The following is a 16,646-nucleotide window of genomic DNA, read 5'->3' as shown; positions in this document are numbered from 1 at the left end:
GCAGGGAGGGTGCTGGAGCTCCACACTTCCATAGGCAGGGAGGGTGCTGGAGCTCCACACTTCCATAGGCAGGGAGGGTGCTGGAGCTCCACACTTCCATAGGCAGGGAGGGTGCTGGAGCTCCACACTTCCATAGGCAGGGAGGGTGCTGGAGCTCCACACTTCCATAGGCAGGGAGGGTGCTGGAGCTCCACACTTCCATAGGCAGGGAGGGTGCTGGAGCTCCACACTTCCATAGGCAGGGAGGGTGCTGGAGCTCCACACTTCCATAGGCAGGGAGGGTGCTGGAGCTCCACACTTCCATAGGCAGGGAGGGTGCTGGAGCTCCACACTTCCATAGGCAGGGAGGGTGCTGGAGCTCCACACTTCCATAGGCAGGGAGGGTGCTGGAGCTCCACACTTCCATAGGCAGGGAGGGTGCTGGAGCTCCACACTTCCATAGGCAGGGAGGGTGCTGGAGCTCCACACTTCCATAGGCAGGGAGGGTGCTGGAGCTCCACACTTCCATAGGCAGGGAGGGTGCTGGAGCTCCACACTTCCATAGGCAGGGAGGGTGCTGGAGCTCCACACTTCCATAGGCAGGGAGGGTGCTGGAGCTCCACACTTCCATAGGCAGGGAGGGTGCTGGAGCTCCACACTTCCATAGGCAGGGAGGGTGCTGGAGCTCCACACTTCCATAGGCAGGGAGGGTGCTGGAGCTCCACACTTCCATAGGCAGGGAGGGTGCTGGAGCTCCACACTTCCATAGGCAGGGAGGGTGCTGGAGCTCCACACTTCCATAGGCAGGGAGGGTGCTGGAGCTCCACACTTCCATAGGCAGGGAGGGTGCTGGAGCTCCACACTTCCATAGGCAGGGAGGGTGCTGGAGCTCCACACTTCCATAGGCAGGGAGGGTGCTGGAGCTCCACACTTCCATAGGCAGGGAGGGTGCTGGAGCTCCACACTTCCATAGGCAGGGAGGGTGCTGGAGCTCCACACTTCCATAGGCAGGGAGGGTGCTGGAGCTCCACACTTCCATAGGCAGGGAGGGTGCTGGAGCTCCACACTTCCATAGGCAGGGAGGGTGCTGGAGCTCCACACTTCCATAGGCAGGGAGGGTGCTGGAGCTCCACACTTCCATAGGCAGGGAGGGTGCTGGAGCTCCACACTTCCATAGGCAGGGAGGGTGCTGGAGCTCCACACTTCCATAGGCAGGGAGGGTGCTGGCACATCCACACTTCCAGCCACGGAGCATGCTGGCACTTCCACCTTGCTTGCTAAGTCGGCGTGATCTTGCCCAAAAAGTCCCTCCTCACCTCCAGCTGGAAGTGGAAAAAAATCCTCCACCTGCTTGGCCGAGGTTCTGGAAGCCAGCAGCTCGCAGAATGTTGCCAAAGTTTCACTGGAAGGAAAAGAAAAGAGAAGACCGAGTGCGCATTTCACCTACCGCCGAATGTCCACAAGAGGGAAGTGTCACTCCGTCGCAGAATCTGCGCCGACGCACTCGGCACCCTTCGAATTTATGGTGCCGGTGCGGGTGTTCTGGGTGCAAAAAGGCCGCCCAAGTGGTAGAAAAAAATCAGACTTCGTCTCTTAGGTCGAAATTAATGCCAAGTTTTGAAATGCACTGGCAGGGGTGGACCAGGGCCCGTTAGAAGTGCTTAGCCGAGGTCCTGGAAGCCTAACCCGGCGTGATCTTGTGCAAAAAGCCGCTGCTGAGCTCCAGCTGGAAGTGTAAAAAGAACCGGGCTGGATCAAAAAAAGAACCGGGCGGCCCTTTAAAATTGCTTAGCCGAGGTCCTGGAACCCTAACCCGGCGTGATCTTGTGCAAAAAGCCGCTGCTGAGCTCCAGCTGGAAGTGTAAAAAGAACCGGGCTGGTTCAAAAAAAGAACCGGGCGACCCGTTAGAAGTGCTTAGCCGAGGTCCTGGAAGCCTAACCCGGCGTGATCTTGTGCAAAAAGCCGCTGCTGAGCTCCAGCTGGAAGTGGAAAAAGAACCGGGCTGGATCAAAAAAGAACCGGGCGACCCGTTAAAATTGCTTAGCCGAGGTCCTGGAAGCCTAACACGGCGTGATCTTGTGCAAAAAGCCGCTCCCGAGCTCCAGCTGGAAGTGTAAAAAGAACCAGGCTGGATAAAAAAAAGAACCGGGCTGGATAAAAAAAAAGAACCGGGCGGCCCGTTAAAATTGCTTAGCCGAGGTCCTGGAAGCCTAACCCGGCGTGATCTTGTGCAAAAAGCCGCTCCCGAGCTCCAGCTGGAAGTGTAAAAAGAACCGGGCTGGATAAAAAAAGAACCGGGCTGGATCAAAAAAGAACCGGGCGACCCGTTAAAATTGCTTAGCCGAGGTCCTGGAAGCCTAACACGGCGTGTTCTTGTGCAAAAAGCCGCTCCCAAGCTCCAGCTGGAAGTGTAAAAAGAACCGGGCTGGATAAAAAAAAGAACCGGGCTGGATCAAAAAAGAACCGGGCGACCCGTTAAAATTGCTTAGCCGAGGTCCTGGAAGCCTAACACGGCGTGATCTTGTGCAAAAAGCCGCTCCCGAGCTCCAGCTGGAAGTGTAAAAAGAACCGGGCTGGATAAAAAAAGAACCGGGCTGGATAAAAAAAAGAACCGGGCGACCCGTTAAAATTGCTTAGCCGAGGTCCTGGAAGCCTAACACGGCGTGTTCTTGTGCAAAAAGCCGCTCCCGAGCTCCAGCTGGAAGTGTAAAAAGAACCAGGCTGGATAAAAAAAAGAACCGGGCTGGATCAAAAAAGAACCGGGCGACCCGTTAAAATTGCTTAGCCGAGGTCCTGGAAGCCTAACACGGCGTGATCTTGTGCAAAAAGCCGCTCCCGAGCTCCAGCTGGAAGTGTAAAAAGAACCAGGCTGGATAAAAAAAAGAACCGGGCTGGATAAAAAAAAAGAACCGGGTGGCCCGTTAAAATTGCTTAGCCGAGGTCCTGGAAGCCTAACCCGGCGTGATCTTGTGCAAAAAGCCGCTCCCGAGCTCCAGCTGGAAGTGTAAAAAGAACCGGGCTGGATAAAAAAAGAACCGGGCTGGATCAAAAAAGAACCGGGCGACCCGTTAAAATTGCTTAGCCGAGGTCCTGGAAGCCTAACACGGCGTGTTCTTGTGCAAAAAGCCGCTCCCAAGCTCCAGCTGGAAGTGTAAAAAGAACCGGGCTGGATAAAAAAAAGAACCGGGCTGGATCAAAAAAGAACCGGGCGACCCGTTAAAATTGCTTAGCCGAGGTCCTGGAAGCCTAACACGGCGTGATCTTGTGCAAAAAGCCGCTCCCGAGCTCCAGCTGGAAGTGTAAAAAGAACCGGGCTGGATAAAAAAAGAACCGGGCTGGATAAAAAAAAGAACCGGGCGACCCGTTAAAATTGCTTAGCCGAGGTCCTGGAAGCCTAACACGGCGTGTTCTTGTGCAAAAAGCCGCTCCCGAGCTCCAGCTGGAAGTGTAAAAAGAACCAGGCTGGATAAAAAAAAGAACCGGGCTGGATCAAAAAAGAACCGGGCGACCCGTTAAAATTGCTTAGCCGAGGTCCTGGAAGCCTAACACGGCGTGATCTTGTGCAAAAAGCCGCTCCCGAGCTCCAGCTGGAAGTGTAAAAAGAACCGGGCTGGATAAAAAAAGAACCGGGCTGGATAAAAAAAAGAACCGGGCGACCCGTTAAAATTGCTTAGCCGAGGTCCTGGAAGCCTAACACGGCGTGATCTTGTGCAAAAAGCCGCTCCCGAGCTCCAGCTGGAAGTGTAAAAAGAACCAGGCTGGATAAAAAAAAGAACCGGGCTGGATCAAAAAAGAACCGGGCGACCCGTTAAAATTGCTTAGCCGAGGTCCTGGAAGCCTAACACGGCGTGTTCTTGTGCAAAAAGCCGCTCCCGAGCTCCAGCTGGAAGTGTAAAAAGAACCAGGCTGGATAAAAAAAAGAACCGGGCTGGTTCAAAAAAGAACCGGGCAACCCGTTAAAATTGCTTAGCCGAGGTCCTGGAAGCCTAACACGGCGTGTTCTTGTGCAAAAAGCCGCTCCCGAGCTCCAGCTGGAAGTGTAAAAAGAACCAGGCTGGATAAAAAAAAGAACCGGGCTGGATCAAAAAAGAACCGGGCGACCCGTTAAAATTGCTTAGCCGAGGTCCTGGAAGCCTAACACGGCGTGATCTTGTGCAAAAAGCCGCTCCCGAGCTCCAGCTGGAAGTGTAAAAAGAACCGGGCTGGATAAAAAAAAGAACCGGGCTGGATAAAAAAAAGAACCGGGCGACCCGTTAAAATTGCTTAGCCGAGGTCCTGGAAGCCTAACACGGCGTGATCTTGTGCAAAAAGCCGCTCCCGAGCTCCAGCTGGAAGTGTAAAAAGAACCAGGCTGGATAAAAAAAAGAACCGGGCTGGATCAAAAAAGAACCGGGCGACCCGTTAAAATTGCTTAGCCGAGGTCCTGGAAGCCTAACACGGCGTGTTCTTGTGCAAAAAGCCGCTCCCGAGCTCCAGCTGGAAGTGTAAAAAGAACCAGGCTGGATAAAAAAAAGAACCGGGCTGGTTCAAAAAAGAACCGGGCAACCCGTTAAAATTGCTTAGCCGAGGTCCTGGAAGCCTAACACGGCGTGTTCTTGTGCAAAAAGCCGCTCCCGAGCTCCAGCTGGAAGTGTAAAAAGAACCAGGCTGGATAAAAAAAAGAACCGGGCTGGATCAAAAAAGAACCGGGCGACCCGTTAAAATTGCTTAGCCGAGGTCCTGGAAGCCTAACACGGCGTGATCTTGTGCAAAAAGCCGCTCCCGAGCTCCAGCTGGAAGTGTAAAAAGAACCGGGCTGGATAAAAAAAGAACCGGGCTGGATAAAAAAAAAGAACCGGGCGACCCGTTAAAATTGCTTAGCCGAGGTCCTGGAAGCCTAACACGGCGTGATCTTGTGCAAAAAGCCGCTCCCGAGCTCCAGCTGGAAGTGTAAAAAGAACCAGGCTGGATAAAAAAAAGAACCGGGCTGGATCAAAAAAGAACCGGGCGACCCGTTAAAATTGCTTAGCCGAGGTCCTGGAAGCCTAACACGGCGTGTTCTTGTGCAAAAAGCCGCTCCCGAGCTCCAGCTGGAAGTGTAAAAAGAACCAGGCTGGATAAAAAAAAGAACCGGGCTGGATCAAAAAAGAACCGGGCGACCCGTTAAAATTGCTTAGCCGAGGTCCTGGAAGCCTAACACGGCGTGTTCTTGTGCAAAAAGCCGCTCCCGAGCTCCAGCTGGAAGTGTAAAAAGAACCAGGCTGGATAAAAAAAAGAACCGGGCTGGATCAAAAAAGAACCGGGCGACCCGTTAAAATTGCTTAGCTGAGGTCCTGGAAGCCTAACACGGCGTGATCTTGTGCAAAAAGCCGCTCCCGAGCTCCAGCTGGAAGTGTAAAAAGAACCGGGCTGGATAAAAAAAAAGAACCGGGCTGGTTCAAAAAAGAACCGGGCAACCCGTTAAAATTGCTTAGCCGAGGTCCTGGAAGCCTAACCCGGCGTGATCTTGCCCGAAAGTCGGCCTCTATACTTCCATTTTAGGTACCAGGGGCTATTAGTGTACTTGGTCCCACTAGTCAGTGTACTCATCCAGTTACCCCCCGTTTTCCAAAACACCATCGGCACGTATAAGGGGGGGACTCTTGAGAGAGATGAGGTATATGGCAGCGCAACACCAATCCGCTCCGCGCTGGTTCCCATGTCGGCTACGGATGAATAAAACCAGCCTGTCCCCCCTGGAGCTCACGAGACACGGAATTTTTTCTAAGTGCCAACGGCTCTTCCGAGCAAACGTGTCCGCTCCGGCTGGTTCCCCCGTCGGCCTCGAATGACGAAAAATGCCGGTCTCCGCCCGGAGCTCATGACAAACGAAAAATTTTCTAAGTGCCAACGGCACTAGCGAGCGAATGTGTCCGCTCGGCGCTGGTTCCCGGGTCGAACCCGGAAGACGAAAAACGCCGCTCTCCGCCCGGAGCTCATGACAAACGAAAAATTTTCTAAGTGCCAACGGCACTAGCGAGCGAATGTGTCCGCTCGGCGCTGGTTCCCGGGTCGAACCCGGAAGACGAAAAACGCCGCTCTCCGCCCGGAGCTCATGACAAACGAAAAATTTTCTAAGTGCCAACGGCACTAGCGAGCGAATGTGTCCGCTCGGCGCTGGTTCCCGGGTCGAACCCGGAAGACGAAAAACGCCGCTCTCCGCCCGGAGCTCATGACAAACGAAAAATTTTCTAAGTGCCAACGGCACTAGCGAGCGAATGTGTCCGCTCGGCGCTGGTTCCCGGGTCGAACCCGGAAGACGAAAAACGCCGCTCTCCGCCCGGAGCTCATGACAAACGAAAAATTTTCTAAGTGCCAACGGCACTAGCGAGCGAATGTGTCCGCTCGGCGCTGGTTCCCGGGTCGAACCCGGAAGACAAAAAACGCCGGTCTCCGCCCGGAGCTCATGACAAACGAAAAATTTTCTAAGTGCCAACGGCACTAGCGAGCGAATGTGTCCGCTCGGCGCTGGTTCCCGGGTCGAACCCGGAAGACGAAAAACGCCGCTCTCCGCCCGGAGCTCATGACAAACGAAAAATTTTCTAAGTGCCAACGGCACTTGCGAGCGAATGTGTCCGCTCGGCGCTGGTTCCCGGGTCGGACCCGGAAGACGAAAAACGCCGGTCTCCGCCCGGAGCTCATGACAAACGAAAAATTTTCTAAGTGCCAACGGCACTAGCGAGCGAATGTGTCCGCTCGGCGCTGGTTCCCGGGTCGGACCCGGAAGACGAAAAACGCCGGTCCTCGCCTGGAGGTCCCAGCAAAATCGGCGAAAAAACGACTAAGTGTCAACTTTCGAAAAAACGACTAAGTGCCCACGGCTCTGCGGGGCTTGTGAGTCCGCCCCGCGCCGGTTCGGTGGTCGGCCTCAAAAAGCAAAAAATCAGCCTCTCTCCCTGGAGCTCACCTCGAGGTACCAGGGGGTGAGGTACCCGGGCTAAGGTGCAGTACCTTTTTTGGTCTTCAGGTGCGCCAGAGTACAATGAAATGGTCCCAGTAGTCAGTGTACTCATCGACTTTCCCCCCGTTTTCCAAAGCACCTCGTTTACGAGTATGGAGGAGATGGTGCTGGTCTCCCCACGGCGTCGGACACGCCGTCCTCGACAGCACAAGGTCGGATAGAAGACCTGGAAAGCGCCGTGGCACGCGCTGGAGGTGGGCACTTTGGCGAAAAAACGACTAAGTGTCAACTTTCGAAAAAACGACTAAGTGTCAACTTTCGAAAAAACGGCTAAGTGTCAACTTTCGAAAAAACGACTAAGTGTCACCTCTCTGAAAAAATGGCAAAGTGTCGCCTCTCTGAAATTTTTCTAAGTGCCCACGGCTCTGCGGGCTCGTGCATCCGAGCCGCGCCGGTTCTGCAACCGGCCTAGAATGACGAAAAATAACGGTCTCCTCCTGGAGCTCACAGCCAATTGTGGCGAAAAAGTGGCAAAGTGCCCACGGCCCTGCCGAGCTTTGGCGTCCGCTCAGCGCCGGTGCCGCAGTCGGCCTCGAATGACGAAAAATGACGGTCTCCTCCTGGAGCTCACAGCCAACTTGGCAAAAAGTTTCTAAGTGCCCACGGCCCTGCCGAGCTTTGGCGTCCGCCCAGCGCCGGTTCCGCAGTCGGCCTCGAATGACGAAAAATAACGGTCTCCTCCTGGAGCTCACAGCCAACTTGGCAAAAAGTTTCTAAGTGCCCACGGCCCTGCCGAGCTTTGGCGTCCGCTCAGCGCCGGTGCCGCAGTCGGCCTCGAATGACGAAAAATGACGGTCTCCTCCTGGAGCTCACAGCCAACTTGGCAAAAAGTTTCTAAGTGCCCACGGCCCTGCCGAGCTTTGGCGTCCGCCCAGCGCCGGTTCCGCAGTCGGCCTCGAATGACGAAAAATAACGGTCTCCTCCTGGAGCTCACAGCCAACTTGGCAAAAAGTTTCTAAGTGCCCACGGCCCTGCCGAGCTTTGGCGTCCGCTCAGCGCCGGTGCCGCAGTCGGCCTCGAATGACGAAAAATGACGGTCTCCTCCTGGAGCTCACAGCCAACTTGGCAAAAAGTTTCTAAGTGCCCACGGCCCTGCCGAGCTTTGGCGTCCGCCCAGCGCCGGTTCCGCAGTCGGCCTCGAATGACGAAAAATAACGGTCTCCTCCTGGAGCTCACAGCCAACTTGGCAAAAAGTTTCTAAGTGCCCACGGCCCTGCCGAGCTTTGGCGTCCGCCCAGCGCCGGTTCCGCAGTCGGCCTCGAATGACGAAAAATAACGGTCTCCTCCTGGAGCTCACAGCCAACTTGGCAAAAAGTTTCTAAGTGCCCACGGCCCTGCCGAGCTTTGGCGTCCGCTCAGCGCCGGTGCCGCAGTCGGCCTCGAATGACGAAAAATGACGGTCTCCTCCTGGAGCTCACAGCCAACTTGGCAAAAAGTTTCTAAGTGCCCACGGCCCTGCCGAGCTTTGGCGTCCGCCCAGCGCCGGTTCCGCAGTCGGCCTCGAATGACGAAAAATAACGGTCTCCTCCTGGAGCTCACAGCCAACTTGGCAAAAAGTTTCTAAGTGCCCACGGCCCTGCCGAGCTTTGGCGTCCGCCCAGCGCCGGTTCCGCAGTCGGCCTCGAATGACGAAAAATAACGGTCTCCTCCTGGAGCTCACAGCCAACTTGGCAAAAAGTTTCTAAGTGCCCACGGCCCTGCCGAGCTTTGGCATCCGCCCAGCGCCGGTTCCGCAGTCGGCCTCGAATGACGAAAAATGACGGTCTCCTCCTGGAGCTCACAGCCAACTTGGCAAAAAGTTTCTAAGTGCCCACGGCCCTGCCGAGCTTTGGCGTCCGCCCAGCGCCGGTTCCGCAGTCGGCCTCGAATGACGAAAAATAACGGTCTCCTCCTGGAGCTCACAGCCAACTTGGCAAAAAGTTTCTAAGTGCCCACGGCCCTGCCGAGCTTTGGCGTCCGCTCAGCGCCGGTGCCGCAGTCGGCCTCGAATGACGAAAAATGACGGTCTCCTCCTGGAGCTCACAGCCAACTTGGCAAAAAGTTTCTAAGTGCCCACGGCCCTGCCGAGCTTTGGCGTCCGCCCAGCGCCGGTTCCGCAGTCGGCCTCGAATGACGAAAAATAACGGTCTCCTCCTGGAGCTCACAGCCAACTTGGCAAAAAGTTTCTAAGTGCCCACGGCCCTGCCGAGCTTTGGCGTCCGCCCAGCGCCGGTTCCGCAGTCGGCCTCGAATGACGAAAAATAACGGTCTCCTCCTGGAGCTCACAGCCAACTTGGCAAAAAGTTTCTAAGTGCCCACGGCCCTGCCGAGCTTTGGCATCCGCCCAGCGCCGGTTCCGCAGTCGGCCTCGAATGACGAAAAATGACGGTCTCCTCCTGGAGCTCACAGCCAACTTGGCAAAAAGTTTCTAAGTGCCCACGGCCCTGCCGAGCTTTGGCGTCCGCCCAGCGCCGGTTCCGCAGTCGGCCTCGAATGACGAAAAATAACGGTCTCCTCCTGGAGCTCACAGCCAACTTGGCAAAAAGTTTCTAAGTGCCCACGGCCCTGCCGAGCTTTGGCGTCCGCTCAGCGCCGGTGCCGCAGTCGGCCTCGAATGACGAAAAATGACGGTCTCCTCCTGGAGCTCACAGCCAACTTGGCAAAAAGTTTCTAAGTGCCCACGGCCCTGCCGAGCTTTGGCGTCCGCCCAGCGCCGGTTCCGCAGTCGGCCTCGAATGACGAAAAATAACGGTCTCCTCCTGGAGCTCACAGCCAACTTGGCAAAAAGTTTCTAAGTGCCCACGGCCCTGCCGAGCTTTGGCGTCCGCCCAGCGCCGGTTCCGCAGTCGGCCTCGAATGACGAAAAATAACGGTCTCCTCCTGGAGCTCACAGCCAACTTGGCAAAAAGTTTCTAAGTGCCCACGGCCCTGCCGAGCTTTGGCGTCCGCTCAGCGCCGGTGCCGCAGTCGGCCTCGAATGACGAAAAATGACGGTCTCCTCCTGGAGCTCACAGCCAACTTGGCAAAAAGTTTCTAAGTGCCCACGGCCCTGCCGAGCTTTGGCATCCGCCCAGCGCCGGTTCCGCAGTCGGCCTCGAATGACGAAAAATAACGGTCTCCTCCTGGAGCTCACAGCCAACTTGGCAAAAAGTTTCTAAGTGCCCACGGCCCTGCCGAGCTTTGGCGTCCGCTCAGCGCCGGTGCCGCAGTCGGCCTCGAATGACGAAAAATGACGGTCTCCTCCTGGAGCTCACAGCCAACTTGGCAAAAAGTTTCTAAGTGCCCACGGCCCTGCCGAGCTTTGGCGTCCGCCCAGCGCCGGTTCCGCAGTCGGCCTCGAATGACGAAAAATAACGGTCTCCTCCTGGAGCTCACAGCCAACTTGGCAAAAAGTTTCTAAGTGCCCACGGCCCTGCCGAGCTTTGGCGTCCGCCCAGCGCCGGTTCCGCAGTCGGCCTCGAATGACGAAAAATAACGGTCTCCTCCTGGAGCTCACAGCCAACTTGGCAAAAAGTTTCTAAGTGCCCACGGCCCTGCCGAGCTTTGGCATCCGCCCAGCGCCGGTTCCGCAGTCGGCCTCGAATGACGAAAAATGACGGTCTCCTCCTGGAGCTCACAGCCAACTTGGCAAAAAGTTTCTAAGTGCCCACGGCCCTGCCGAGCTTTGGCGTCCGCCCAGCGCCGGTTCCGCAGTCGGCCTCGAATGACGAAAAATAACGGTCTCCTCCTGGAGCTCACAGCCAACTTGGCAAAAAGTTTCTAAGTGCCCACGGCCCTGCCGAGCTTTGGCGTCCGCTCAGCGCCGGTGCCGCAGTCGGCCTCGAATGACGAAAAATGACGGTCTCCTCCTGGAGCTCACAGCCAACTTGGCAAAAAGTTTCTAAGTGCCCACGGCCCTGCCGAGCTTTGGCGTCCGCCCAGCGCCGGTTCCGCAGTCGGCCTCGAATGACGAAAAATAACGGTCTCCTCCTGGAGCTCACAGCCAACTTGGCAAAAAGTTTCTAAGTGCCCACGGCCCTGCCGAGCTTTGGCGTCCGCCCAGCGCCGGTTCCGCAGTCGGCCTCGAATGACGAAAAATAACGGTCTCCTCCTGGAGCTCACAGCCAACTTGGCAAAAAGTTTCTAAGTGTCACATCTGTGAAAAAACGACTAAGTGTCAACTTTCGAAAAAACGGCTAAGTGTCAACTTTCGAAAAAACGGCAAAGTGTCACATCTCTGAAAAAACGGCTAAGTGTCGACTTTCGAAAAAACGGCTAAGTGTCAACTTTCGAAAAAACGGCAAAGTGTCACATCTCTGAAAAAACGGCTAAGTGTCACATCTCTGAAAAAACGGCTAAGTGTCACATCTCTGAAAAAACGGCTAAGTGTCGCCTCTCTGAAAAAACGGCAAAGTGTCAACTTTCGAAAAAACGACAGAGTGTCGCCTCTCTGAAAAAACGACTAAGTGTCGACTCTGAGAAAATGGCAAAGTGCCCACGGCTCTGCGGGCTCGTGCATCCGACCCGCGCCGGTTCCCCAGCCGGCCTGATATAAGGCAAAACCAGCCTCTCCGCCTGGAGCTCAGAGCCAACTTGGCGAATATTTTCTAAGTGCCCACGGCTCTGCGTGGCTACGGCGTCTGCCCAGCGCCGGTTCCTGGGTCGAACCCCGAGGACGAGGAATGCCGGTCTCCGCCTGGAGGTCCCAGCTTAATCGGCGAAAATTTTCTAAGTGCCCACGGCTCTGCCGGGCTCGTGCATCCGACCCGCGCCGGTTCCCCAGCCGGCCTGAAATAAGGCAAAACCAGGCTCTCCCCCTGGAGCTCAGAGCCAATTGTGGCGAAAAAACGACTAAGTGTCAACTTTCGAAAAAACGACTAAGTGTCAACTTTCCAAAAAAACGGCTAAGTGTCGACTTTCGAAAAAACGGCTAAGTGTCAACTTTCGAAAAAACGACTAAGTGTCGCCTCTGAAAAAACGACTAAGTGTCGCCTCTCTGAAAAAACGACTAAGTGCCCACGGCTCTGGGGGGCTTGTGAGTCCGCCCCGCGCCGGTTCGGCGGTCGGCCTCAAAAAGCGAAAAATCAGCCTCTCTCCCTGGAGCTCACCAAAAATTTGTCGAAATTTTTCTAAGTTCTCCTCGAGGTACCAGGGGGTGAGGTACCCGGGCTAAGGTGCAGTACCTTTTTTGGTCTTCAGGTGCGCCAGAGTACAATGAAATGGTCCCAGTAGTCAGTGTACTCATCGACTTTCCCCCCGTTTTCCAAAGCACCCCGTTTACGAGTATGGAGGAGATGGTGCTGGTCTCCCCACGGCGTCGGACACGCCGTCCTCGACAGCACAAGGTCGGATAGAAGACCTGAAAAGCGCCGTGGCACGCGCTGGAGGTGTCACTGTGGCGAAAAAGTGACTAAGTGTCAACTTTCGAAAAAACGGCTAAGTGTCAACTTTCGAAAAAACGGCTAAGTGTCAACTTTCGAAAAAACGGCTAAGTGTCAACTTTCGAAAAAACGACTAAGTGTCGCCTCTCTGAAAAAACGGCAAAGTGTCAACTTTCGAAAAAACGACTAAGTGTCAACTTTCGAAAAAACGACTAAGTGTCACCTCTCTGAAAAAATGGCAAAGTGTCAACTGCGAATGTGGTGGTGCATGGAAGGAAGTGGAGGACGGCCGCCTCCTTAAACACAGGCCGAAGAGGAGCGTCAGGGCCGGCTCCTTAAACACGGACCGAGTGTCGCCCTTAACACAGACCAAGCGGAGGACGGCCGCCTCCCTAAATACAGGCCGAACCGGAGCGCGAGGGCCGCTCCTTAAACACGGACCGAGTGTCGCCCTTAACACAGACCAAGGGGAGGACGGCCGCCTCCTTAAACACAGGCCGGAGAGGAGCGTCAGGGCCAGGCTCCTCAAACATGGACCGAGTGTCGCCCTTAACACAGACCAAGGGGAGGACGGCCGCCTCCTTAAACACAGGCCGGAGAGGAGCGTCAGGGCCAGGCTCCTCAAACATGGACCGAGTGTCGCCCTTAACACAGACCAAGGGGAGGACGGCCGCCTCCTTAAACACAGGCCGGAGAGGAGCGTCAGGGCCAGGCTCCTCAAACATGGACCGAGTGTCGCCCTTAACACGGACCAAGGGGAGGACGGCCGCCTCCTTAAACACAGGCCGGAGAGGAGCGTCAGGGCCAGGCTCCTCAAACATGGACCGAGTGTCGCCCTTAACACGGACCAAGGGGAGGACGGCCGCCTCCTTAAACACAGGCCGGAGAGGAGCGTCAGGGCCAGGCTCCTCAAACATGGACCGAGTGTCGCCCTTAACACAGACCAAGGGGAGGACGGCCGCCTCCTTAAACACAGGCCGGAGAGGAGCGTCAGGGCCAGGCTCCTCAAACATGGACCGAGTGTCGCCCTTAACACGGACCAAGGGGAGGACGGCCGCCTCCTTAAACACAGGCCGGAGAGGAGCGTCAGGGCCAGGCTCCTCAAACATGGACCGAGTGTCGCCCTTAACACGGACCAAGGGGAGGACGGCCGCCTCCTTAAACACAGGCCGGAGAGGAGCGTCAGGGCCAGGCTCCTCAAACATGGACCGAGTGTCGCCCTTAACACGGACCAAGGGGAGGACGGCCGCCTCCTTAAACACAGGCCGGAGAGGAGCGTCAGGGCCAGGCTCCTCAAACATGGACCGAGTGTCGCCCTTAACACAGACCAAGGGGAGGACGGCCGCCTCCTTAAACACAGGCCGGAGAGGAGCGTCAGGGCCAGGCTCCTCAAACATGGACCGAGTGTCGCCCTTAACACGGACCAAGGGGAGGACGGCCGCCTCCTTAAACACAGGCCGGAGAGGAGCGTCAGGGCCAGGCTCCTCAAACATGGACCGAGTGTCGCCCTTAACACGGACCAAGGGGAGGACGGCCGCCTCCTTAAACACAGGCCGGAGAGGAGCGTCAGGGCCAGGCTCCTCAAACATGGACAGAGTGTCGCCCTTAACACAGACCAAGCGGAGGACGGCCGCCTCCCTAAATACAGGCCGAACCGGAGCGCGAGTGTCGCTCCTTAAACACGGACCGAGTGGAGGACGGCCGCCTCCTTAAACACAGGCCGAACAAAATGACACAAAGTGTCAACTGCGAATGTTGTCCATCCAAGGAAGGAGCGTGATGCCCGGCCGGCTCCTTAAACACAGGCCGAGAGTCGCCCCGGACGGTCCGCCTCGCGGCGCCCGTCTGCTCGGATAAAATGACACAAAGTGTCAACTACGAATGTTGTCCATCCAAGGAGGGAGCGTGATGCCCGGCCGGCTCCGAAAACACAGGCCGAGAGTCGCCCCGGACGGTCCGCCTCGCGGCGCCCGTCTGCTCGGATAAAATGACACAAAGTGTCAACTGCGAATGTTGTCCATCCAAGGAAGGAGCGTGATGCCCGGCCGGCTCCTTAAACACAGGCCGAGAGTCGCCCCGGACGGTCCGCCTCGCGGCGCCCGCCCGCTCGGATAAAATGACACAAAGTGTCAACTACGAATGTTGTCCATCCAAGGAAGGAGCGTGATGCCCGGCCGGCTCCTTAAACACAGGCCGAGAGTCGCCCCGGACGGTCGCCTCGCGGCGCCCGTCTGCTCGGATAAAATGACACAAAGTGTCAACTACGAATGTTGTCCATCCAAGGAGGGAGCGTGATGCCCGGCCGGCTCCGAAAACACAGGCCGAGAGTCGCCCCGGACGGTCCGCCTCGCGGCGCCCGTCTGCTCGGATAAAATGACACAAAGTGTCAACTGCGAATGTTGTCCATCCAAGGAAGGAGCGTGATGCCCGGCCGGCTCCTTAAACACAGGCCGAGAGTCGCCCCGGACGGTCCGCCTCGCGGCGCCCGTCTGCTCGGATAAAATGACACAAAGTGTCAACTACGAATGTTGTCCATCCAAGGAGGGAGCGTGATGCCCGGCCGGCTCCGAAAACACAGGCCGAGAGTCGCCCCGGACGGTCCGCCTCGCGGCGCCCGTCTGCTCGGATAAAATGACACAAAGTGTCAACTGCGAATGTTGTCCATCCAAGGAAGGAGCGTGATGCCCGGCCGGCTCCTTAAATACAGGCCGAGAGTCGCCCCGGACGGTCCGCCTCGCGGCGCCCGTCTGCTCGGATAAAATGACACAAAGTGTCAACTACGAATGTTGTCCATCCAAGGAGGGAGCGTGATGCCCGGCCGGCTCCGAAAACACAGGCCGAGAGTCGCCCCGGACGGTCCGCCTCGCGGCGCCCGTCTGCTCGGATAAAATGACACAAAGTGTCAACTGCGAATGTTGTCCATCCAAGGAAGGAGCGTGATGCCCGGCCGGCTCCTTAAACACAGGCCGAGAGTCGCCCCGGACGGTCCGCCTCGCGGCGCCCGCCCGCTCGGATAAAATGACACAAAGTGTCAACTACGAATGTTGTCCATCCAAGGAAGGAGCGTGATGCCCGGCCGGCTCCTTAAACACAGGCCGAGAGTCGCCCCGGACGGTCGCCTCGCGGCGCCCGTCTGCTCGGATAAAATGACACAAAGTGTCAACTACGAATGTTGTCCATCCAAGGAGGGAGCGTGATGCCCGGCCGGCTCCGAAAACACAGGCCGAGAGTCGCCCCGGACGGTCCGCCTCGCGGCGCCCGTCTGCTCGGATAAAATGACACAAAGTGTCAACTGCGAATGTTGTCCATCCAAGGAAGGAGCGTGATGCCCGGCCGGCTCCTTAAACACAGGCCGAGAGTCGCCCCGGACGGTCCGCCTCGCGGCGCCCGCCCGCTCGGATAAAATGACACAAAGTGTCAACTACGAATGTTGTCCATCCAAGGAGGGAGCGTGAGGCCCGGCCGGCTCCGAAAACACAGGCCGAGAGTCGCCCCGGACGGTCCGCCTCTCGAGGCGCCCGCCCGCTCGGATAAAATGACACAAAGTGTCAACTACGAATGTTGTCCATCCAAGGAGGGAGCGTGATGCCCGGCCGGCTCCGAAAACACAGGCCGAGAGTCGCCCCGGACGGTCCGCCTCGCGGCGCCCGTCTGCTCGGATAAAATGACACAAAGTGTCAACTACGAATGTTGTCCATCCAAGGAGGGAGCGTGAGGCCCGGCCGGCTCCGAAAACACAGGCCGAGAGTCGCCCCGGACGGTCCGCCTCTCGAGGCGCCCGCCCGCTCGGATAAAATGACACAAAGTGTCAACTACGAATGTTGTCCATCCAAGGAGGGAGCGTGATGCCCGGCCGGCTCCGAAAACACAGGCCGAGAGTCGCCCCGGACGGTCCGCCTCGCGGCGCCCGCCCGCTCGGATAAAATGACACAAAGTGTCAACTACGAATGTTGTCCATCCAAGGAGGGAGCGTGAGGCCCGGCCGGCTCCGAAAACACAGGCCGAGAGTCGCCCCGGACGGTCCGCCTCTCGAGGCGCCCGCCCGCTCGGATAAAATGACACAAAGTGTCAACTACGAATGTTGTCCATCCAAGGAGGGAGCGTGATGCCCGGCCGGCTCCGAAAACACAGGCCGAGATTCGACCCCGGACGGGCCGTCTTCTCCCGGCGCCCGCCCGCGTACGCCCCCCATCCCCGGTCGCCCGTCTGCTCCCGGCGGGCCTCCGAGTACCCCCTCACCCAACTGACCGACTGGCACTCATGACCCGCCTTGGTAGGGCCCCCATCGGCCTCGGCTCGTCCGACGTCGGGTGGACGGTTCCTACCCACTGCGGGTCGCACTCTAGCG

The sequence above is a fragment of the Syngnathus leptorhynchus genome, unplaced genomic scaffold, assembly GCF_054491065.1.
Source record: "Syngnathus leptorhynchus isolate UIUO unplaced genomic scaffold, UIUO_Slep HiC_scaffold_257, whole genome shotgun sequence".
Taxonomy (NCBI): domain Eukaryota; kingdom Metazoa; phylum Chordata; class Actinopteri; order Syngnathiformes; family Syngnathidae; genus Syngnathus; species Syngnathus leptorhynchus.
This window is presented reverse-complemented; position numbering follows the sequence as displayed.